Source organism: Parasteatoda tepidariorum, chromosome 3 (assembly GCF_982258835.1).
Source record: "Parasteatoda tepidariorum strain Cologne lab strain chromosome 3, Ptep-v5.0, whole genome shotgun sequence".
NCBI classification, from domain to species: Eukaryota; Metazoa; Arthropoda; class Arachnida; order Araneae; family Theridiidae; genus Parasteatoda; species Parasteatoda tepidariorum.
In genome coordinates this window covers 100,458,977-100,484,622 of record NC_141757.1, presented here as the reverse complement: position 1 = coordinate 100,484,622, position 25,646 = coordinate 100,458,977, and the positions used below count along the sequence as shown (strand labels likewise).

The 25,646-nt window shown below is 28.1% G+C and overlaps 1 protein-coding gene across 4 annotated transcripts in view; it reads right to left on the bottom strand.

The window, feature by feature from the left end:
* LOC107454647 (synaptogenesis protein syg-2) overlaps positions 1-25,646 on the bottom strand; it is a 386,382-nt gene that overhangs the window by 160,390 nt on the left and 200,346 nt on the right. The gene's annotated exons all lie outside the window — the stretch shown is intronic.

Below are 25,646 nucleotides of genomic sequence, written 5' to 3'. Positions count from 1 at the left end.
TAGAGCATTTGTTGTCTTACTTGGAAAACCAAAATCGTGCTGCCATGCTACCTCCTCGCAATGTGAGGGAATTGCAGGACCAGTTGGTGAGCCTTTGGTACCAGATACCTCAAACTACCTATCAGCACCTTGTGGAATCAATGCCACGGCGGGTGCTAGCAGCTTGAGGATCAAGGGTGGTCCTACATGTTATTAGCAGGGTGGTCATAATGTAATGACTCTTCGGTGTATATTTTAATGGTTAAAATATTTTTTTACAATTATTAAAGTTGTTCGTTAAGTTTTAGTCTTCTTGTAGCTTACTAGATACGAAACAGAATAGTTTATCAATCGATTTTTTTATAGTTGATGGTATCTGAAAACGGAAATAATTTATTCTCATCAGATTAATCAGTCTCTTGACGGTCTGTTAACTTTCGACAAGTTTGTGTTATGTGATGAATCAAAATAAATATGCTGAGTCATTTTATTCTGTTATGAAAATAGCGAAAATTATGGTCAAATACTTAGAAAGAAAATACAAATTTTAACAAAACAAATACATAAGAAGTGTTTAGATACAAAAGTCATGACTACAATCTGTGAAAATGAAACAGAATGTTTGCGTGCTTATGTATATGTGCAGTGCGCAAAATAAAACATGAAGCATCCGGAATAACTTTTGATCTAAAAATCGTATCTTCATGTTCTCGAACTCAAACTTAATGGTTAAAAGGGTGGACCTCAAATTTGCCAACTAGTTACCGCAGACCATATTTCAAGTAAAATTAGACGCAAAAAATATTTTCTCTGAATAAACATACCTTTTTTTCCACGTATTCCAAATTCTGACCCCCAAAATATCAAGCCGTAATCAATGGTCCCCATAGTTTGGTCAAGAAAGCTATCTACAGTTTGCATCCTTTAATGTTAATTTTATATATCTCGAGAGCTTTTTAAGCCAATTAAAACATTTTACCCTCAATTATAAAGTTTGTTTATCCAGAGATAATTCCATGCAAAAAGTAACCTTTAATAAATATTTAATATTTTTTAATATTTTATTTATTATCAGTCGAAAAAAGTTTGAAATCTTAAGTGCAATTTTTTTTGCATCATTTTAAAGAATGTAATTTTATAATAACGAAATAGAAAATTTGAGTGAAATCGGGAGAATGGTTCTTGAGAAATTGGAGTTTGAAAAAGTCGTATACACTTAAAATTCGATTTTACAGGAAATATTCGACCGATTTCACGCAAATTTCGTATTTCGTCATTTAAAATTACATTCGTTAAAATGACGTAAAAAAATATGCACCTTACAGTTCAAATTTTCTCCGACTGGTATTAAGCAAATTAATAAAAAATAATAAATACTTACTAAAAGTTAGTTTTCGTATAGAATTATCGTTGGATAAATGTATTTTTTAATAATGTGCTAGAATGTTTTATTTCGCTTAAAATTTTTTCGATATATGGTGAAATGCGCGAAAAATAAAATTAACATAAACTGGGACCTAACTCCTGACCAAATTGTTAGGATCATATTTCCCAGATTGCGGCTATCCCTTATATTTTGGGGGTCAAAAATCCAAATCCGTTGAAAAGAAAAGGTTTGTTTAATCAGAGAAAGTACGTTTTAGTGTCTTACTTTGTTCCTTAAAATATCGTCTGCACTAATTAATTAGCATATTTGAGGTCACCCTCTCGAACCATTAAGATTCAGTTCTGTTGTTGTTGTTTCTAATGCCCCAAGAGGTCCATCCCAATTAGACCAAATCCATAAGTCCAAAAATGTCCAGGAAGTCTAAAAACAGAAGAGGTTTTGAAAAAACCTCGTCGATCTTAAAATCGATACAGTTCAGAATATGCTCGGGCGAAGCCTGAGCAGTCCTACATTTAGTGCAAAGTCCAAAAGTCTTTTGCCCCTGAACATACGAGAGACACCTCAAGTGACCACTTGCAAAACGAGATAAACAAGTCTGCTGGCTTCTGAGTCCCTCAAAAAGCAAGGCACTTCCAGGTCGTTTTCTGAAATGCCAACAATGCGGAGGAGGAACCCTCCAGAGGTCCATAAAAAAATTTTTGCACTCTGCAAAGACCTCATTGAACGTGGAAGGTAAATCTGGCTGTAAAGGCTCCAAAGAAGCATCTTTAGCCAGTGAGTCCGCCATCTCGTTACCTTTGATTCCAACGTGTGATGGAATTCAATGGAAGTGTACCCCTAAGTCCGCTGAGAACCTGAAGAGCATCCCCAAAATTGTAGCCGCAGCCCTGTCTCCAACATTCATCCCGTGAGATTCAGTTCTGGAACGTGAAAATGCGATCATAATATCAAAAGTTATTCTGAGGGGCCCGTTTATTCTTTTTTGCACCGTACTTTATACAAATCCGCAATTCTGAACTTATCTGCATCAAATTCGGTGCATAAACGTTGAAAAACACGCCAAATCTAACTGCCAACTTTATAATTACTTTAATTACAGGTTTGCGCATTACAACTCAAAATAAATTTCATAGAATTTTATAAATAATTTATAATATAGTGATTTACTAGTTTGCAGCTTTTATCAATCAAAAATTAGTTTTATGACACGTTTTTAGAATTGGGTTGTTACAACTCAAGAAGTGTAGTGACGTAGTGATAATGTCTTACCGGTCGAATTTAAAAATCAGAAACCTATCTAAAAACTAAAGCAGTACGGTACTGTTATTTATTGTTTAATATACATCTGAAATGTAGATATAATATTATGAATGACCATTAATGAAGTATTCATATAACATTATGAATACTTTAGGTATAACATATTGAATGACTTTTTTTTTCCTCCTTTCATGAACATTCTTATGAGATGTCCTTATCTCTGTCTTCATATCGATTCACAGAAAACTATTTTTAAACAAATCATCGAGAAATATTTCAGCTTTCAATTGCAAGAATTTCAAAAAAATACCAAGAAACATAAGTAAGCAATTATAATTTTCAAGAATAAATAGAATAAAATGATATCCGAAGAATTTGATTACTTTCCTCAATTACGTCTTAAAAATTAAACAATAATTATTGAGAATTTATTATTTTTTAATTTAATATATATCTAAAACATTTATGACATTTTAACATCATTGCGTGAGTCTAGAAATACTCGAAACAAAACCTTTTATAATGCCAATAACAATACAATTTTTTTGCGCTTTTCATGGACATTCTTACGTGTACCAAGCATGCCTAAAATAACAACATTTCTAAATAATATTTATTATGTAAATACTCATGTTCAATAAATAGCTCGTAGAAGCAGTATTTTTACTTATACGTCTGAAATTCCGGATACGATGATACATTATTCCCGTTTTAAAAAGCCTAGAGAAACTATAAAAAAATCTATTCTCGTTTCTTAGTGAAAATAAGCAAAAAAAAACAGGAGAATTAATGAAACAAGCACACGCAATTCGGGGGAAAGTAGAAGCCCCAAAAGCAAAATAATTTGATCTAGAGCGTTCAAAATACAGAAGGTGGTATAATTATCCTAATGCACTCCTTTTATTACTATAACACTTCTTCCGCCATTTTCAAATGACCTTTTTTTTTCTCATTTCATGAACATTCTTATGCGATGTCCTTATCTCTGTCTTCATATCGATTCACAGAAAACTATTTTTAAAGAAATGGTCGTGAAACATTTCTGTTTTCAATTTTTAGAATTTAAGAAATACTAAGTAACATAATTTTGCAAATAAGCTGTTACGATTTTCAACAATAAATAAGACGACAGCTGAAGAAAAAAAAAAGGATTATTTTAATTATGAACCTTAACCTTTAGAGCTGAATATAATATAATAGAATAAAAGAGAATAAAATAGAATAAAAAGAATAGGATAGAATGAAAAGTAATAGAATAGAATAGTAAAATTCAGTTGAAAAGAATATTCTTTTCAATTGAATTTTACTGGAGTATAAATAGAGTAGAATAGAATATGATGCCTTGGAATAGAATCATGTACAATAGAAGGAATAATAATTAATAGAATAGAACGAAGCAGAATTGAATAGGGTCGGTATGAGTTAAGACTTTATGTCAGTTACCAGTTATACTATTTAATCATTAACCTTAACTTTTAGAGCAGAAGAGAATAGAATAGAATGGAAAAATTTAATTGAAAAGAATGTAATAGATTGAGAAGAAATAGAGTAGAATAGGGATGCTTGGAATAGAATTAAGTATAATAGAATGAATAATAATCAAAAGAATAGAACGAAACAGAAAAGAAAAGGGTCGGTACCAGTTAAGACTTCATGTTAGTTACCAGCTAGACTTTTTAATTATGAACCATAACCTTCAGAGCTGAATAGAATAGAATAGATAAGAATAGAATAGAAGAATAAGTAAAATTCAAATGAAAAGAATATAATAGAATGAGATGAAATAGAGTAGAATAGAATAGGATGATTTGGAAAAGAATTGAGTAAAATAATCAATAGAATAGAACGAAACAGCATAGAATAGGATCGGTACCAGTTAAGACTTTAAATTGTAAATTTATTAAATCAAAATTATTTGTTCCCATTAATACATAAAATGTAACATCCTATAGAATTCTTAGTTATTGTATAAAAAAACTAAAACCGACCTGAAAAATGTGACTGTTTAATACTTCACAGATGACCTTAAACATTTTATGGAATGACGAACGATAAACCGGAAATGTATGAAATGATTACATAACACATATTGCCAACACATTGTGTAGATGATTTAAAACTTGCAAGCATTCTAAACTATAAGTTTTCAAAATATAAATAATTCTCACATTTCATACTTTGCTTAAAAAGCATATATATGTTAATGCTAAAGCGCAGAAATAACAGGTTATCTAGCTAATGCACAGATTAACTTGGATAACCCGTTTCGGTGTCAAAGAATCATTTTATTTCCCTAATTATCTAGGTAATCTGCGAACTACCTAGATAATCTACACATTACCTGCTAGACACTCATGAACCTTCTGAGCGTTAATTCCGTCTTTTTCCGAACTTTCAGATGTAGGCTTTCCTGTATCGAAAACCCGGTTTCCTAACGTTATTGAATGGTAAAATAGTTTGCTGTACAATTTAATCCAGGGGCTCAACGCTTGGAGTTTGAAAGTAAAAATATGATCCTTGCTGGAACAATAACAAAGTTTCTAAGCGCTTTTTTAAATAATGTTATTTATTTATTTTTCGCCATCTAAAAACGTCAAATTACTGGAATCAAACAATCAATGCATTAGTTGATAGAATCAATCATCAAATACTTTAAAAACTATAACACAAAGAATCAAATGGTTTAAAATAACATTTAAACATTTAAGGAAACTAACATAACGTCATTTATTTATTTGTAGACATTGAAAAAAACAAGTCAAGCTATATAATCAAATAACCAACAAATTCGTTGTTAGAATGAAAGAAACGATCTTTTGAACTTTAGAGATGTGGAAACAGTTAAAATGAACATTACTACTTAGGTAAATTGAGGGAGACTCATGCATTCCTCACTGTAATGGATAGCTGATCTTCTGATTTGATAGATAGGCAATAAACATAATGGTAACAGTAGATGTTAAACTATAATGTTCCCGTTTTATTAAATGGATAAATTTAACTACTATCACTTAGTTCGGATCATATTTTAGAATAAACATTTGAAATCCTAATAAATACTGTTAGGTTAATTTTGAGACTAAATTTTATAAATTAAAAAATAATAATAAATACCGAAAAAATGTCTCTAAAGTCAAAATGATTTTTCAAAATGATTTTCAAATCTCACCAACCACCAATTCAATCAACCACTTTTTAGGCTATTTCATAGGCTTCATATTTAATACTTGAGAATGTTCAGAAATGCTTCTTAAACATGCAGAACAAATTTCTGAAGTTAACAAAAATTGCGACGAAGGAACATTTTGAAGTTGACATGAATTACAAAAATATCATTTTGAGTTAAATTAAAAAAATTTTGATAAAGTTAAAATTTGTATGAAACTGTAACAACACTGATATAAACTTCATGAAAAGTCGTTTTACTGAAACATTCAACATTTTGGCACCATGTAGACAAAATAATAAAAAGTTATATTAATTGCATTAATATAACTTTATTTACCTGAGCTAATGCTGATACGCTATGCAGGAAATCGCATGGATCACATATATGATCTTAATAAACACAAGGCTTTTTTTCACATAACGCATTAACTTGTAAGCCTATTTTAATATTCTATATTGATTTATGTATTACAGCAGTTCTCCATTCTTTTTGGCTGTGAAACCCTAAATGAATCCCCTTCTTTTCGCGGAACCCTAACTTCCTAAAAAAAAGTTAATTAGTAACTATGAATATACTAACCAAAAAATGCGAAGAATGAAATATTTTAAATTCTGAATTAGTACTTGGTTCATATATAAAATAAATTATAAAAATAAGCTGAATTATAATTTTCACTGCTATAAATATCGATAATAGCAGTGAAACGTAATTTTTAATTCTTAAATTTGTTTATTTGTAATTTTCTCATTGGCATATTACATACATAATTTCAATTAAATATCCAAAGTATTAAGCAAATTATGGATTATTGATTGGATATAAATATAATTTTAATTGGTTAAAGAATATCTTAGCTTTTGAATCCCCTGTGATTCTTCTGCTAAACACTAGGATTCCGAAACACCATTTGGGAACCACTGAGGCTTTAAATATAAAACAAATATAAACTGTAAAATAAAATTCATTAAAATAGCTTTTTAATAAGTTTCGTGTCGGAAGAAAAGCCTTGAAAATAAAGAAAAAAAAAGCTTTTAGCAGCTTTTTTATTAACTGTAATGTTGTCAGATGATGTAGCAATTACTAAATTTTCATATACGTAATCATTAGATGAATTCTCTCAACGTCCTCGAACTCTAGCAATAGCTGTTGTCTTTATTTTTAGAGGTAGTGTTGAGAGTATGAGTCAGTATGAGAAGTCAAATTATGGTATTTATTATTTAAGATAAGCGTATTCATATTTTTTTTAAAAAAACTTATAATACTTATCAGATAAAAACTAAACTAGCAGATAGCTAATAAAATTAAAAAAATAACAATTAAAATCTATAAAGGTTCTGAAAAGAACTGTTTTTGCAATGAAAGAAACTAGAAAATAATTGAAATAAACTAAGCAAAACAGCTTGCTTCACTTGGACTTTAACGGCAAGTCGAAAAATAATTTAAATCAGTCAGTATCGTTTTCTGCCAAAGCGTAAGTAGTAGGTTTTTTTTTTGTGTTTCTGTTTTAAGATTAGTGACAAATTCGGAAAAAAATAACGTATTTTTATAATTTTTTTTATTTGAAATTTTATAACATGCAGATTGAAATTTTTGAAAAAGCTCAAGAACTATTTTTTTAAAAATTTTCTACCCATTCTCAACATGTACTGTACCCTTAACAACTTTCGATCTAAAGCAGTAACACAGACATTATAAAAATAATTGTACGAGAAAATAATTACAGCCCAAGAAAATATCATTTAACGCTCATTTTCTTCGGCAGAGTATCTTTAAGTACTCAATGATGGTAAAGCACTGAACTGAAATTTGTTGAATTTATCATGGTATTATTTTTTACCGGTATTTCCAAGAAAAGTTAACTCTTTAGAAATAATGAAGAAAAACTGCAATAGAAATGATAAAATTGTCCTCTCCAAAACAGAGACTCATGATTAGATATTCTTGGCTGACCTGATTTCTAGCCAGTTTATAGGAGACGAATTTATCATACCTTTCTTTAGGTGATAGTGAAGAAGAACTTCCTAATATCTAAAGACTGGGGCGCTTAATTCCGGGGCGCAAACTTCATTTCCATGAACCTTTTTTTTCTAAATGATGAGAAGGATTTTCCTAAAACTTTCTTCCAAGTAATATATCATCGTAAAGTTAATGGCTGATGATTAGGAAGATATCTTCCGTTGAATTGCCAGATATTTTTTTATGGCTTTTTCGCAATCTTTCACTTTTCTAAATCTCTTATTTTATTTCGAGAAGTTATTGTCACAAAATTGAGACACTGAATATTAAATGGTTAAATTTTATATTTTGCTATTTCGAATCATTCTTTTATCGCTTTAGCTGGTTAATTTAAACAGTATGTTTTGGCTTATTATAAAGCGTTACGTTTTTTAAAAAAAAATTTGATGGGTAAGTAAAAATGCGTCGAACAATTTTTTTTAAGAATCCTTTTCAGCCTTTTTATTTAAATTAATTCAAATCTGTTTAAATATTACCCTTTAAGAAAATGGGTGTTTTTCTATGTCTTTCATATCAGCCTACTTTTCGGCTAGATCAATTTCATCGATTAGATCAACTTCAATGCCACAATCGAAAAGAAAGAGTAGTTAGGGTCATAAAAAATCAGACAAACATAAACATTAATAAAAAAGCATCCCAACAAGATCAAATAAAAAAGCTTACAATTTTGAAACTTCCTGTGGTTAATTATTTACGAGACTTTTCTTTTCATTTTCATTAGTGTGCATTTTTTAATGTTTTTACAAAATGTTAATTTAGAGTATTATTTTGTTCTTCCTTTTATGATGAATTTATTCATAATTACTGCCTTAGCCGGTGATTACATTATAAATATGAATACACTGAAGGGGGGAGAGGAATTTTGGCTAGTTTTAAGAAACGAATATTGGTAGGAATTGAGGATTGAAGAAGAAAAAAATGCCAGTTGGACCGCAAAAAGCCAAACATCAATCGATGCAGTTTTTTCAACCCATGACTAGAAATGTGGCGTTTATGAAAGTCTATGCAGAATAAAAACAAAGCAATTGACCAATAGTGATCGTAACATTGCGATCACAGTCTTTTAATCGTCATTACGTATTAATTATTTGTATTTAATCGTCATTACATTCTTATTTCAAATCTGCTTAGTATTCATTTTTAAATGTAATAATTTCTTCTGAAAAAGGAGAAATAATTGGAAACTAAAAAGTACACATGTACACATTAGAGTGGGAATAAATATTGTAGGTAGGTATATACATATACACACAGAGAGAGCACAAAAAAGACAAAAAAGATAAAAAGAAAAAAATTTATAAGATTTATTTACTGCACATAATTTGCAAGTACATATAACTCATAAACTAAGTGAAATATAAAGTGAAAACATAAAAAAATATTAAAGATTAGTCTCTTTCCATTAATCTTTAAAATTTTCCATGTTTTCTCTGTGCTTTTAACTTTTATATATATATATATATATATATATATATATATATATATATATATATATATATATATATATATATATATATATTCTTTATTGCTGAATTTGGTTATTTTATTTTAGAGTGAGAGGCTCGATGCGGTACAGTAATGCAATTTTGTAAATGCATATCCTTTTCATTCGTTCAATATACATTGAACATTATCGTATTATTAAAAATAAATGCATGTTTCGAAAATCATAAGTGGTTAAAAGAAAGTTCTACCTCATGGAATCCCTGTGATCCTTCCGCGGAAACCAAGGGATCCTCGGAACACTTTTTGAACTAAACAATATGCATTTTGATACAAATTGTTAAACATAATTGACAGGGACAAATTTAAAAATAATGTGACAACGTCAGAAAACAACAATGACATGTAATGATATTCATACTAACACCCCAAAAAAAATACTTTCAAGCATGCTTTTTTTCAGATAAAAATAAAACAAAGTTAATTTTATAATACACTGTTAATTAATATCGCTATTTACTTAGAGTTTTTTTCTTAAATTTAAAATTAATAATTTTTATATCGTTTTAAAGAAACGTCTGACAATCTTTAACCTATACTTAATCAACGAAGTATTTCACCAAAATATTAAAAAAAAAACTTGCTTCTCAAAATTTACATAAATCTACTTAAGATAATATTAATCAATGTTTGAAAAAGTTATAATTTTGTTTAAAACGCTAAGATGTTAACAACTGCAGGAAAAATATCAAAAAGGTAAATAATCTTAACGACCTGTCAGCTGCTCTTGATTAAAAAAAAAATTGTTTTAAGTTCATATAATGAAAAGTTTGAAAGTTATACTAAAGCATTTTTAATATTTTTCTAATACAGCCTATTAAATCTTAGTAACTTTAAACATCATTAGTCTTCTTGTTAGAAGATTAGAGAAATATTTTTAAATTTGTGTAGAAAATCTATTGTTCTGCTTATTAAATCGAAACACTAAAATTTATTACAAAATAAATTAATGTATAGAAAAGTATATAAATATTTGCGTGAAACAATTTTGACCATAAAAAAATAAAAAACATTTGAGGAAAAATAAAAGTTTAATTCGTTATTAAATCCAGAAAGGGAATTTTGATTATTTTGCAAAAATTCAGAATTTCTTTTTTAAATCCCAAAAAGCAATTTCTTTAATTTAAAAGTATAAAAGCTTTAAGAAATTTAAAAATGTCCTATAGTTTCTATAGAATTTTACAAAATTTTATGATTATCCCTTTCATGGACACACACCTTGTGTTCCCCCCCCCCTAAATTCCTTACAGGCTATGCAATGCGTTTTAGGGGTTAGCAGTTTATACTCAGCATTTAAGTTATGATTGTATTATCCTAAAAAGTGCAATCAATATTTTACATACTAAACACACACACACACGCATATATATATATATATATATATATATATATATATATATATATATATATATATATATATATATATATATATATATATATATATATATATATATATATATATATATATATATATGAGTGTGTGTATATATAATAGTAGTTTTTACAAAATAATAGTAGTATATACAAAAATAGTTTTTATTAACGACTTTTTATTAAAGGAAAAGTTTCTAGGCCTCGTAACGATGTTAAAGTCAGACGGGTGTATTAAAATACAACTGATTCAGCAATTGTCACTTAATATTGTTCAGATAGTTCTGAATGAAATCAGTTATGCGTGAGGGAGGTCTTAGAGTTGATTTCATTTGGATGGTAAGAATTTACCACAGTTGCTACCTTTCAGTAGCAGAAAGTATCGAATTCCGCATATTCCATTTACCTATATGATTGAAAGTGAAGAGTTTTAAATTGCTGACACCCGCGATTTTTACATTTGATCATCGTTATCTATTTCAATGCACTATACCACGAAAATTTTCGGAATAGAATGAGGTTGTTGAATGAATAAAGATTTCAAGGAGAAGAAAATTAAAAAACTAGTGTTTTCCGAATGATGAATTTTATAAAAAAAAATTTTCAATATTATTTTTTCTTCTATGTTTCGAATTAAATGTGCTGAATGTGCTGAAATAAGAATAATTTTTGTTTCGTACAAAATTATTTGAGCATACTGTAAAAAAAAAAAAAAAAAAAAAAAAAAATTACGCTTCGTTCTAATATGGTGTATGTATAAGTCTGGTAGTAGAATTATCTGAGTCTATCTTCAGTAACTATCTTCATATATTCAAATTTGTCAAATCTCAACAAAGTGGTTCGTAAATAATTATTTTATTATTTAAGCTTAATCTAACATAGGAAAAGAAAAACTTGCATACATAAGGTTAATTAAATGTATACACAAAAAAGTTTGTACTGTTGAAAAAATTTATTACATTAACTAGAATTTTACACAATAATATGCTTTCAAAATTTTTTGTTATAAATCACATTAAAGTCAGGAACTAAGTGAAGTAAGGTGTTGTTCTAGGCTTTCTATGTCCGCACTCTTTTCGACTAGTTGAATTTCAACACCATAATCACAAACAAAAAGTTGTGAAGCGAAAAAATAGAAATTAGGCTAACATAAGAAATAACAAAAGAGATTAAAAAAAAGACGATAACTTTGGAACTTTTTGGAATGTTTTTTAAACAGAGTTTTTTCCTTTTCCTTTCACCAGTCTGCATTTTTTATATTTTTCGCATAAATTCAATATATTTTTTTTATGATTAACTTATACATAGTTACTGTATTAACGGTGATTTTAATATAAGTATGAGTACTGAAGAAAAAAACGATTTTTTTGCAAAGACTTAAACGTTTATTGACTGGAAGGGACTCGTTAACTCGAGAAGAAGTGTAGTGATTATGCCTAACCATATGATTTAAATCAAATTGAATTTGATACCTGTAAGCAACATCACAGGTGTGTGATGAACCTGATTAGACTGTGACGAATCTGTTTACCAACATTGAAGTAACTTACAGGCATCCAATTAAAAACCAGTCCAGCTGATTGGATAAGAATGTTTGTAACCCATGACTTGAACTAATGTGGCATTTATGAAGAAAAAAAAATTCTTCTCTTGAAAATGAAAAAAGTCTTGGGGAAAAAAATTATCAATGGGTAATCAGTCATCGCAATAATGCGATCACAATTTTTTTTTCTTTAGTGTGACATACATATTTCTTTTGCATAATATATTATATGGTATGCAATCAGCATTATTTATTCTATATTTGTTTAGTAGATTTTATAAATTATCAAAAAGTCTGTAAAGTGATTATCCAGTGAGTGGGAAGAATTACCTATCTTGACATCAAACATTTACAAAGTAACAAGGGAGTTAAAAATGACGAAATTAAAGTGAATTCAGCTTGAAAAATTGTTTCAGAAATATTTAAATCCAGGAAGTAAATTACAACAAATATTATTCACATATATATATATATATATATATATATATATATATGTACAAAAAACAATGAGGATTGAGAGTGGTCATTAGAGAACATTCTGTTCTAGGACAAAATTATTGCAATAATCGTTACACGACTGATGTATATGTATGACTGATGTAGTTCACAAAAAAAAATGTATAATACCGTGAAACAACCAGAATTCAATGGAATAAATAAACAAAATATTACATATATGATTGTTTCACGGTAAGTAATGTGATTACTTTACATTATAAAAATTTTTTTTAATCAAATTGCTTAATTTAGTATGTTTTTTTAAAAAACCTTTTGGTTGTTTTGCATGATTTATTTTTAGTTAATGTTTTACTTTATCTTGATACAGTCATCTTAATGCTTCCAAAAATTAAAATTGCTGAATGGATCATTACCATAACATTTTAAACGTTTGTTTACACGAAATTTTTCTGCTGCCCTCCTTATTTATGAGGAGAATAAATGTAAATGTTTTTCTATGTTCTAAAGAAAGCCTTTTCCATCATAAAAGGTCCTTTTAACAAATATTAAATCATCACATGAATGCTTTTTTCACTATAAAGCATTTATTAAAACTCTTCTCAGACTTAAAATCAGAACATTATCCTAAATAAATTGTTTAAAAAAGTTTTTACAGTGGAAAACTTTAAAAAAAATTATTTTTGCTAACAATATTTTAAACAAATTAAATTATCTAAAAAGGTTTTTTTCACGAATTTGTAATTAAAGTTTACACGAAGTAATATTTTTAAGAAATTATATATTGTTCTAGATGATTTCAATAATTCAGAAAATTAATAAAAGCATTTATTAAAAGAAGAAAAAAAAATTTGGAAAAGTTTTAATAAATTTCTCAGTACAGAAGATAAAAAGAAATGTAACGTCATTTAGACATTCCAAATTTTCTAAAAAGGTAAGAAAATAAAAATCAAATTTAATTATTTTAACGAAATGTACCGATGACGAATAATTTTTATTTCCCCTTCTAAAGCTTTTCCTAATTTAATCATATCAAAAAAAAATACATATAAGTTTACTTTCACAGTATTCGATTCAAATAAAATATGTTTAGAAACCAAATTGATTTCGAACATTACTAAGTGCTCTCTCTGTCATTTTCTTGATCAAAAAGAACGAAAAAAAAAGTTTTATTTTTACTTTTTTCTTTTAAAACAAATCCTTTTTCGCTTTTCGCTTTGCATCTTTTGAGAAATAGAAGAAAAAAATAGTATGTTTCGTGTTTTATTTAATCGGGCAGAAATCGTTGATCCGTATAAGTACTGGTATCGTAGATTGACTTCCAAAAGCTTCTAATTACTAGAAACATATTCGAGCCAGTTTTTCTTTTTGCTCTCTATTAGTTTTCTTTGACTTCAGCATTCCGTTCAATGAATTCCGCAATTTTTATTTCCAGAAAAAGGTAAATGCAAATCGCTCTATCTTGTTACCACTTTCTACTCGGAAAGTAACTATGTAAAAAAAAACAGTCAAAACCTGAGTTCGTTTGTTTGTTTGGTATTTAATTTTTTATTTAACGATGGATTTTGAGTGATAGGCATTTTCTTAAAAAAAGTCTAAAAATAATAATAAAAAAATATCATTTCGTGTTTCATTAAATCGAACAGAAATCAGCGATTCGGTTAAATACTGCTATTACAGGTTGACTTCCAAAAGCTTCTACGAGTAAATTTTGTCTTTGGCACTGTAATTTTTTTTTACTCGGAAGCATTCCATTTTGTAAGTTCAACCATTTGTTGAGCATTCCGTTTAGTGAGTGCCACCATTTAATGAGCATTCCATTTAGTGAGTGCCACCATTTAATGAGTATACCATTTAATGAGCATTTCATTTAATGAGTTATACCATTTAATGAGCATTCCATTTAATGGGTTACATCATTTAATATGCATTCCATTTAATGAGTGACACCATTTAATGAGAATTCCATTTAATGAGTTACATCATTTAATGTGCATTCCATTTAATGAGTGACACCATTTAATGAGCATTCCATTTAATGGGTTACATCATTTAATGTGCATTCCATTTAATGGGTGACACCATTTTATGAACATTCCATTAAATGAGTGACACCATTTAATGAGCATTCCATTTAATAAATTACAGAATTTAAGGAACATTCCATTTGATGAGTGACACCATTTAATGAGCATTCCATTAATAAATTACACCATTTAATGAGCATTCCATTAAAAAATTACACCATTTAATGATTGACACCATTTTATAAGCATTCCATTTAATGAGTGACACCATTTAATGAGCATTCCATTAAAAAATTACACCATTTAATGATTGACACCATTTTATAAGCATTCCATTTAATGAGTGACACCATTTTATGAACATTCCATTTAATTAGTGACGCCATTTAATGAATCAGACCATTTAATGAATTAAAACATTTAAGGAACATTCCATTTAATGAGTGATATACCGTAAATGCAAATTACTCAATCTAGTTATACCACTTTGAAATCTAAAAAAAATATACTGTCAGAACTTGTGTAATATTGTTTTATGTTATTTTTAATTTATATCAATTTTAATTTGAATATAATTTGAGAGATACATTTCACCACTTTTAGTTTCTTAAAAATAATTTAAATTCTAACATCATAAAATTTTGATGGATTTGAAATAACATTTAAACCTTGCTGTGTAAGAAGATATTTCCAGGTAGCTGTGCAATTATCATTCTTTTCCCATATTTAACAAAACACCTTGTAAACAAAACAAAAAAAGAAACATTAAACAAAGATTTACAATAATTTTCTTTCATTGCCATTATATGAAAATTACTTACTTAATTATTCATTTAAAAATCTTTCGGGTAAAAAATTATTTAACTTTATTCGTATTTCTGTAATTAAAACACAGATTTAATTATATATCACGAACAAATAAAACTATTTTTCGTTATTGTACTAAATTGAAAACATTTTTACTTTCTTTGCATTTTCATAATTTCTTCATTAATGTTCAAAAACTTATGAAGAAACAAAACAACCGACATTATTTACGGACACTGTGTATTACAGTAGAACTGATTGTTAAATCGAGCATAAATCCGTACATTTAATGTTTACATTTTATAAACATTTACAATTGTTTCTTAAAAACTTAAAACTAATAATGATTAAAATAATTTAATTAATAAATCACTTATATCGCAATATTAAAATATAAATGTGACAAATAAGCGTATGAAATCGTTTGGTGGTTAGAGTAAAATCTTTTTACTAAACTCTTCATTAAATAGCAAAATAAAAATATTTTGTGAAACTTAAAGTAAGTTTTAAAAGATTTATTTTCTGAAGGAAAGAATAAACTAAATAAACTAGTTTACTCTATCAAAATAGTTCATACCTTGGCGAGAAATTTTAATATCATCCCCATCTGCAAAAGTCTATCTCTAATGTTAAACCTCCTATTTCAAGGCATGCAAAATGGTTTTGATAATGAGATACGAACTTATTTTACATCCTTACAACAACATACATCAAGTTCGGAGTTTAGCGACGTAATAAACTGTTTCAACAAAATGGACATCTTAAGCTCGCAATTCGCTTAAAAATTCCATTAGTTGAAGTTATTTAGGAACGCCTTGCAATATGAAAAGATTTTTCTGCCCTTATATTTGAATTTTTACAAAGTTGTAATTCTCTCGATGATTAAAGCTCGTGATTTTAAAGTTTAAAAAGAATTTAACTTCACGTGTCTTATCTTTTCGTTAATCTCCAGTTTTCGTCACATATCAAACATTGTGTTGTAAATATTTATGAAAATAGTTAGAATAATTTAAACGAAAAATTCCATTTCGAAATAGAAAGAAAACACTAAAAACTTTTTTGTAGACATTACATGATTTCTTGAATAAACATTAACTATTCAAAACATATTTTATTTAAAACATTATTTATAGTTTAACCCATTACGCAGCAAAGTCTTCTTTGAGGCAATTTTGGAAGCCCCTTCATTGAATTTAAAATTTTTCATTGCTGTAATATTAAATAATCAAGTGTTTTAACGATCGTTACATATCATATGAAAATTAGTGTTCCTATGTGAAAAAATCGTATTTTCTCTCCATATATTAAAAAAATGACGCAAATTGAATTAAAAAAAATTTCTTTTTTGCTCAAAAACTACTGGACTTAGAAATTTCAATATTGCGGAACTGTGTGTAGAAAGATGAACAGGGAATATAATGAAATAAAAAACATAACATTAAGAGAAAAATCTAACATCAACTTGATGTTTGTTCATAAATGTTATTAAAATGTAACATCGGGCCGTTATAACCTGGTTGGCCGGACGCTGGACTCATGTTCGTGAAAACGGGAGTTCGAATCCAGCCTGCCGAAGATTCCCTGTGTAGTAAATGGTGACTGATGCACGTTAAATCTGTTGGGTCTCAAAGTCACAAGTTATACCTCTGCGGTTACTGAATTGGAGATTGATTCTCAGGTTCAGGTCAAAATTACGATCTGTGGATGAATGAATGGGTGTATGAATGGGCACGCCCTATGAACGGGTATGACGTATAGGTGAGGCTGAAGTTGAATTCTGGGCCATAGGTGGCGCCACAGGAAAACAAGAAAAATCGCACCCCTTGTCTCAATGGCCTACGACGACAACAACAAATATAATATCGAAAAAAGTAACATTCGTAAAAATTAAGATTCGGGCCACTCTACAGCCGAAAAATATATATATAGATAGTTGAAATTCAATGTGCTGGAAGAGCCATATTTGTTTCCGAATTTAACTCTAGTTTTCTTCAAAATTTAAATTTTCGCTAGAGTTGGTTGTCAAAAGTCACAAAGTGAGATTAGATGCTTCCAGATACGAATTTTAACATTTATACTGAAATTTTTAAAAATAAAAAATAATAAAATTTAATACTACAGAGATAAAAGCATTTCTCCTTTTAACTGCCTTAAGTCTCGTTTACGAGTAATATAAACTCGCATTTATTTCTTTTTACTCAGTCACACAATCTGTTTTTTTTTTCATCTTAATTTTTTTTAAAGTATAGATAATTATTTTTCAACTCCAGTTAATCTTTAATTTCATTATGATTATCAAATTGATAAAATGTCCTTACGTCAATCTACAATACAGTATACTCTGAATATCTCGAAAACCTTGTTACGTCAAAAAAATAATATATTTTTCCCCTTGGCATTATATATCCTATGTCGGAAGGTTTCTTCTCAAAACCTTGTTCTGTCGATTTCTTTTCGTAATAAAAATTGAGTTTCGGAAAAATCACAATGTAAAATTATTTTTAAATAATCATTTCTGATTAATGCATAATTATTTATGACTATAAAAAATTAAATTATCATTGTTGTATTTAGACTTATAGTCAACTATCATCACATACATATTTAATAGTAGTTACTCTTATGTTTCAATGACTCTATCTTTTAGAGTAATTTTTTAGAATATATTTTTCGACTTTTTAGAACATGTTTAGTTCTAAATCTGTTATCTCGAAATTTTTTGGCTTCTCTTCAATTTTGAGACATCGAGAGTGTAATGTAATTAAATATTTTGTTAGCAAAATGTACTTTGTTATTAAAGAAATATAGACTTCTGAGAAAGCAATGATGAATGAATAGCAATTACGGTGCGAACAGGGGGTGGAGTCACTTAGTACTTAAATTTTCTAATGCCATTTCGGAAGCTAAAATATAAAAATTATAAATTTTAAATTTTTTATATTTTGATATTTATAATTTATGATCAGCAGTAATTAAATATTCATACATACTAACTTTTACAATTTTCAAAAAGTGTCTTAGTGGTACGGAGATGTCATTTCTATTGGTATTATAAGCTGTTGGTTCGTTAAAATTTAAGAAGCATCTAAAAGCATCTAAAAGCTTATATATATATATATATATATATATATATATATATATATATATATATATATATATATATATATATATATATATATATATATATATATATATATATATATATATATATATATATATATATATATATATATATATATATATATATATATATATATTTGAAAGAAAGTTTTTGCGGAATATACTTAGCGGTGTAACTTAAAACGATAACTGGAGAAGGAGATTTAATTTTGAACTGCACAAGGTTTGTAAACAACCTGATATTAAATACATAAAAATAAATCGAATGAATTGGATGGCAAGCGAAATTGCATGAATGATGAGAATACAATGAAAAAGATATTGCTTTTCAGACCCACTTGAACAAAAATGCGGGAGAGGCTGCAGTTGAGAGAGGCTGGTTCAATGGAGCCTGATTTTCTTATTATTGTAAAGAATTGGAGATCAAAGATAAAATCATGATGGAAAAATCTTCAGAGGAAGGCATTGGCCCACATAACAATGATTACATTAATAAATTTTGCACTACCACATTAAATATAAAAATAAACTCTTTCTGAAAACCTGGAATAGTTAGCAGGTATGTATATAAATATAGTGTTTATTATATTTAAATTTTTTTACGCTTACTTAAGTCTAACTAGTATGCTAAAAAACTCAGAGTGCAAAAGATTAAATAAGCGCAATATTTTTTATAGTGACAGGATTAATTTTTTGGTCTGCACATGAAATAAAAATAGCAGTTACAGCTACGAAATTTAACAGGATGGAAAATTTTGACACCAGGCAGATTAAGCACCTCAAAGTCTTTAATTCCGAATTTTTTACTTGAATATTTTAAGCAATTTTTCATATGAGATTAACAATGGGTGTGCATTTAAGGCTAAATAGAATTAAAATAATGATTATCACGTTAACATTATTATTTGAGATAGATAAAAATATATTTGAGTTCTTCCCATAGGAGAAAAGAAGCAATTTTTTCTTTCAATCTTGTACGTGCAGGCACTTCGCCGAATAAAATGACGCTAGGAACAAAATGCAATAAAACATAAAAAAGCATGCATGAACATAAAAACAACATAAAAACAACAAAACAAAACATCATAATATATAAATGAAAACATAGCGAGATTTAACATAAAATACACACGTTAAATATATTAACATAGCCCATCGTGGAGACTAACTTGGCGATAATTCAAGTGGATCTTAGATATAGAGCCAAATTATTTAAATCCTTTGAAATTGTTTAAACCCTTAAATATTTTTTGTTAAAATTGTTATTTCACAATAAATAATTTATATTTCATTCAAATTTTCACATTTGTGTAAAACGCGTCGATAATTGGTAAATTGGAAACAAGCAGAAGAAACCCATTGCATTTAACAAATTAAAAGCAACTATAGAACTATTTATTTTATCTTAAAAAAATACGTAAAACAAAGCACACTATTTCGATATCAAATCACGTTGCCGTCATTCCGATAAATAAAAAAAAGACTTTTATAAAACTACCAACACGGCAGTCTTTCTCTAAAAATAACTTTTCCGGGAAAGTTTCCGGGGGGAAAAACACTCACTGGAAATCTAAAAATTACAAAAGAAATAACAAATCTACAGTATGTGTGTAAAAGGTAAAAAATAAAGTAAGATTCTTGCTGCTTTCAGAAGCCATTTTTTATTCACTTATGATAAGAAAAGTAGAGAATAGGCTGCGAAAAATATACACATAAAACACTTACACATTACACCGCTGACCGTTTGATAGTGGAGAATGGTTTTTTTTTAAGTCACGGAAATTCGCTTTCATTTTCAGCAGCTCACGCGAAGTTTATTACGCCAGCTTTCAGCTCAGTTGGTCCGAAATTAAATTTCTTAAAGGATAATTGTTGCGATAAATATTTGTCTAAACCTTTGAGATATTTTGAGGGATTGCATGACAGGTTTATTTTTTTAAACTGCTTTTGTATGCATAAATTATTTCGTGTATTGTTTATTGTTCACAAAATTTGATAAAATCTTGCGCAAATTATATAAAAGGAATATAATTTCAAAGCATTGAGGCTTGTAACTTTTGATGTAACTGTTAATAGCATGATCTGAAATTAACAATTTCGAAATTACAGAGAACTTTTTTCATGCTTTTATTTTTCGTCTTTTTTTTTTCTTGTTAGAAATGTCTTTTTTTAAAATAAAAAAAATTAAAAAAAAGGTGCAAAATTTTTTAAAGTTTTAAATTAATATTATATTTATCGCTATTTTTTTTATAAAAAAAATTATTCATTTATTTGAAAATTCTTAAGGTTACAATGAAGAAAAATATGCAAAATATGCATATTGTAAATTTCACGCAGTTATCTAATATATTTTTACGATATATCGTCCTCTAATTTGAAAAGAAACGATAAAAAACAAGGACTATATAGATATATAAAACTATTTAATTTTAGGTTTTGCCTCAGATAAAAAACTGAAATATTTTGCTATTTTGAAAAAGAATTGACAAAAATATTTCTTTCTTTGAAATAATGAAAAATATTTTTATGTCTTTGATAGCTTATTTAAAAAACATAACTGTAACAAACCTAATTTATATTTTTAAGATTACATTTCTCTACTCTATAATGCACCCTATACATAATATATAATACACAATATACTAATATTTATGTAATGATTTAGTCATGAAAAATCAACATGAATTTAAAATTGTATTAACATTATAAGTTAGATACTTTCAACAGAAATTTTTCTATCATTAATTAATTAGATAAAAAGTCAAATTAAAAGAATCAATATAACGTGAGGTTTGAATAAATCTTAACTTGATCTAAATCAATGAGATAAAAATAAGTGTAATCAAATAAATTTTAAATGTTCTTGCAAGTGAGCAATATTGCACGCCAAATTTGTAAAGGTAATTTTGATTGCCTTTTTTTTTCAGACATCGGGAAATAACAGAAACTGAAACTACTGGAGGATTGCTCAGAAAACTTAATGCCTATGTAGCCAAGAATGGATGGGAGTTGTGCTAAAAATATAGCCATAAAAGACATAAGAGTTAAAACGGAAAGGGAAAGTATTTCAAATTATTTGACGATTTTTTTTTTCATTTTATTTATTTTAATCAAGAATTTTTTATTTCATTTTATTTAATTTTTCGTTTCTCCCACTTTTAACAACACGTCAAACGATAACTTTTAAAATAAATATCTAGAGAGAAAGAAATTTGTTAACAAAAATGGATAAATAAGCATTATTTAGAAAAAGAAAGCGTAAAAAAGTCGTGCACAAAAATTGCAATAACTTTCGAACAAATTGGAATTTTTAAAAATTGTGTTAAGTTTAACATTGAAAATGTCCCTTTCAAGCACATCTAATTTCAACTCTGATGTTGCATTTTAGGTGGCAGATCATAGGCCAACATATTTTTTACCTACAAGTTTAATACTAGATAATTCTCGAATTAATAATTGAATGCTAGTTATTTTATTCCATTGCACTACCTGATCATTTTTCCATCATCGTAATTTCACGTTTCTAAGTCCAAAAGATTTTTTATAAAGCTAATGTTAAGTGCATAAACAAAAATGACCATTTTCAGCATGCAATATTATTTTTTCCTACAAGTTTAACAGTAAATAATTCTCGAAATAGGATGTTAATTTTATTTATTCCATGGTACCCCTACTACTAAGCCAGCAGAACAACATATAACGTTAAGTTCAAGAGCGTCGATAAAGAGAGAAATTTGATCGAACGTTAGTCCAAAAGCAAAACAACGATTCCTTCTTTAACAAGACCTTATTTAGCGCAACTGATGTTACTTTTGGAAAGAAGAAAAAAAGCACATTTAGTGGAATAATTCAGAAATCCTCAAAAGTTTATGTTTTGATTCCAATTTAAAATGTATCACATTTCAAATCCCTTCCGCAAATAATCCTTCGACATTACGAACGGTGATCGAGAGCTGAAAAGTTATCTTGATGTTGATCCAGGCAAAGCTAAGAATCAAAATATTATTTACGGTTGTTGAATAATCTTGAAAGATTCAAATGTGGAAGAATTCTCTAGTTTTCTAAGAAGACGCATTACTTGAAATTAGTATCTGGAAACTCTGAAAATTTATGCATTGATTCCTTTTCAATTGAAAACTATTTGGACATCCCAATTAAAGTAATAAAACAACTGTAAAATAAAAATTAAAGCATTAAAAATAATGATTTAAAGCGTATATTTTAATTTGTTTTATTTATCGTGGAGTATTTATTGTTTAATATTTTATTTATTGATTATTTTATTTTAAGTGTTTTCTGAATAAATTGCTTCTAGAAATTATTCTACGAAATATTCGATATTATATTTTAATTTATACCTAACTCATTGTTTCATTATAATACTAGCCCGCTCCAACTTCTGTTCGCGTCACTCGACTCTCACAATTGTTTCTAGGACAATATTTTTTTGACGATAAAAAAGATGAATAACTTAAAACTACAAATTATTTAATTAAAAGATCGAAAAAAAATATTAACTCATATTTAATTTCCCCTTTCATTAGGATAAAACCTGAAGTTATTGAATTTATTTGTCTTTTAAACTCTCATTTAACTTTTGTTACAATAAAAACTTGTTAAATATTTATTACTGCAACGATTATTTCCTAGTAGTATTAATATTTATTTGTAATCACTTTTTCAATTGCCTATATCGACTGGATACAGTTATATATATATAATTTATTTTGAAAGTAAACTAATAAAAAAGTGATTATGTGAGTGATAATGTAAACAAACTTATAAAAGTGATTATTAGTGTTATTTAACTATTTAATAAGAAGTGGTAACTAAACGCCCGGTGGCTGAATGGTAGCGCTTCGCGCTGTCGTGCCACAGGTCCCTGGTTCGATCCTCGGGCCGGGCAAGGCTGACTCAGCCTTTCATCCCTCCAGTGGGTCGATAAATGAGTACCAAGCATGCTTGGGAACTAAACACTGGGGGTTCCGCGTTCGGCTGACCACCTGACCGGAACATCTGCTCTTGCACCCCAGAGCCCAAGGTCAAGAAAACTGAGATGGGCACAGTAGGCCTTGGCCCTCATGGGCTGTCGCGCTGCTGAGTTTTGGTAACTAAATACCTTTATCATAATATGTTGTATAATATGGTAATATCATGCAATTACTTATCATACAATTACTTATCGTTAATATCATGCTTATAATAACCCAAATTTCAATTTTAAGACTTTTATTTTGACCAACAATCGAAATTAAATACATAACAAAAATAGGAATTTAAACGAGGGTGGTATATAAAAATTGCTGTTAAATTCCGCAAACGCACAGATGAACAAAAACTTGCAGATAAATACCGTTTTAACTATTATTACTTTTATGCTGATGGCAGCGCGAGATATCTAATGCATTTCTGTTTAATGAAAATCATATCATGTGATTTTTCAATCCAATGAGAATGCACGAAACGGTAAGGCGACAAATATATTTTTATGATTTACAGAGATATGTTACTTCTTTTTAGTTTAAAAATGAATTCACCTTACATAAGTAAACGTATGTCTAACGCTGAGTTAAAAATGCAAAAAAAGTTTTCGATACAATACCAAAAAATTTATGAATTTATTTACATATTTAATACCAATTTTATCAATGTTCGCTTCCGATCTTATAGAAATACCTATCACCGAAGAGCAAAATTAAGAAATTTTGCTACTGGTCATTTCAAGTATTTTTTACAATGGCAACTTTTTAAAACATGTAGTCGCTTTTCAAAAAGTTGAAAATTATTAACTATTAAAAAAATTGTTGATGTTAAAACATTTCTACAGTAGCTTTTCTCATAACATAGTAAACATTACAAAGTGGGCGAGATAGCCTGGTTAGAAGGGCACTTAGCCAATGTCCAAAGGTTCATGAGTTCGATCCCCGCTAGCTGAAAGCTCTTCGCTTAGTAAATGGTGACTGGTGCACGTTAAATCTGTCGAGTCACAAAGACCTCCATGTTCCCATAACAAATCAATACCTAATTGACCGTTCCCTGGCTCAGGTCAAAATTACGATTATGTGAATGAATAGATAGATGGGTCCACCTTACAAAGGGGCTGTGACGTGTGTGTGGCTGAAATCGTACTCTAGGCCATAGATAGCACCACTGAAAAACAAGAAAGGCACCCTCTATCTTAACATGACTTCGTTTCACCCTGATTGGCAGGTGACCAGGTTCAGCATAGCAACAACAAAAAACAATTGAAGGTTTCTTTCAAAAATGAATTTAAAATAACAAGCATGAAATAAAATAATTTTTAAAAAATTTACGAAATTCAATATTTAAAATAATTCTATACTTAGTAAAAAAAAATAATCGAATGCAATTTCAACAAAAAAAGTGAAGATCGGGAGGTGACTGACAGACAATCGCCATTTATCATAAGTAATCGCCCTGTGGTCAGTGGCGATCATAATTTTATTTGTATTTTATCACTGATCTATATTTTAATAAAATACTAAAGGGGGCACACTTAATTCAAGCCTTGCTAATTTAGTATAAATTAAGAAAATATAAAAACAAAAATATTTTTAATCCGTAACCTGCTATGAGTTTAATGATAAACTACCAATTACCATATTATTTTAACTATTTAGGATTACCAGTTTCAACTTAGCTAATGAAGTTAATCAATTTTTATTCTTTGGCGCTTAGTACTATTTTATATGTGCATTATTATTTATTCAGTCTAATATTCATTTTTTTCTAGAATAAAATATTTTTGCGCGTACTCGAAATTATATTTCAAAATATTTATAATAATGCCTAAGTAAATAAATTTTGACATAGTTCTATCCTCCAATTAATTCTTCTCCCCATAACAAAATTCCATTTAATTCCCTTTTCCAGAATTTTAGATAAACTTTATTTCAGAATAAAAATAAAATTTTAAGACAAATTGAAAAATAAGAAAAATGAAAATGAAAACAAGCAGAATGAATCTCAAAATTTTATTAATCAACC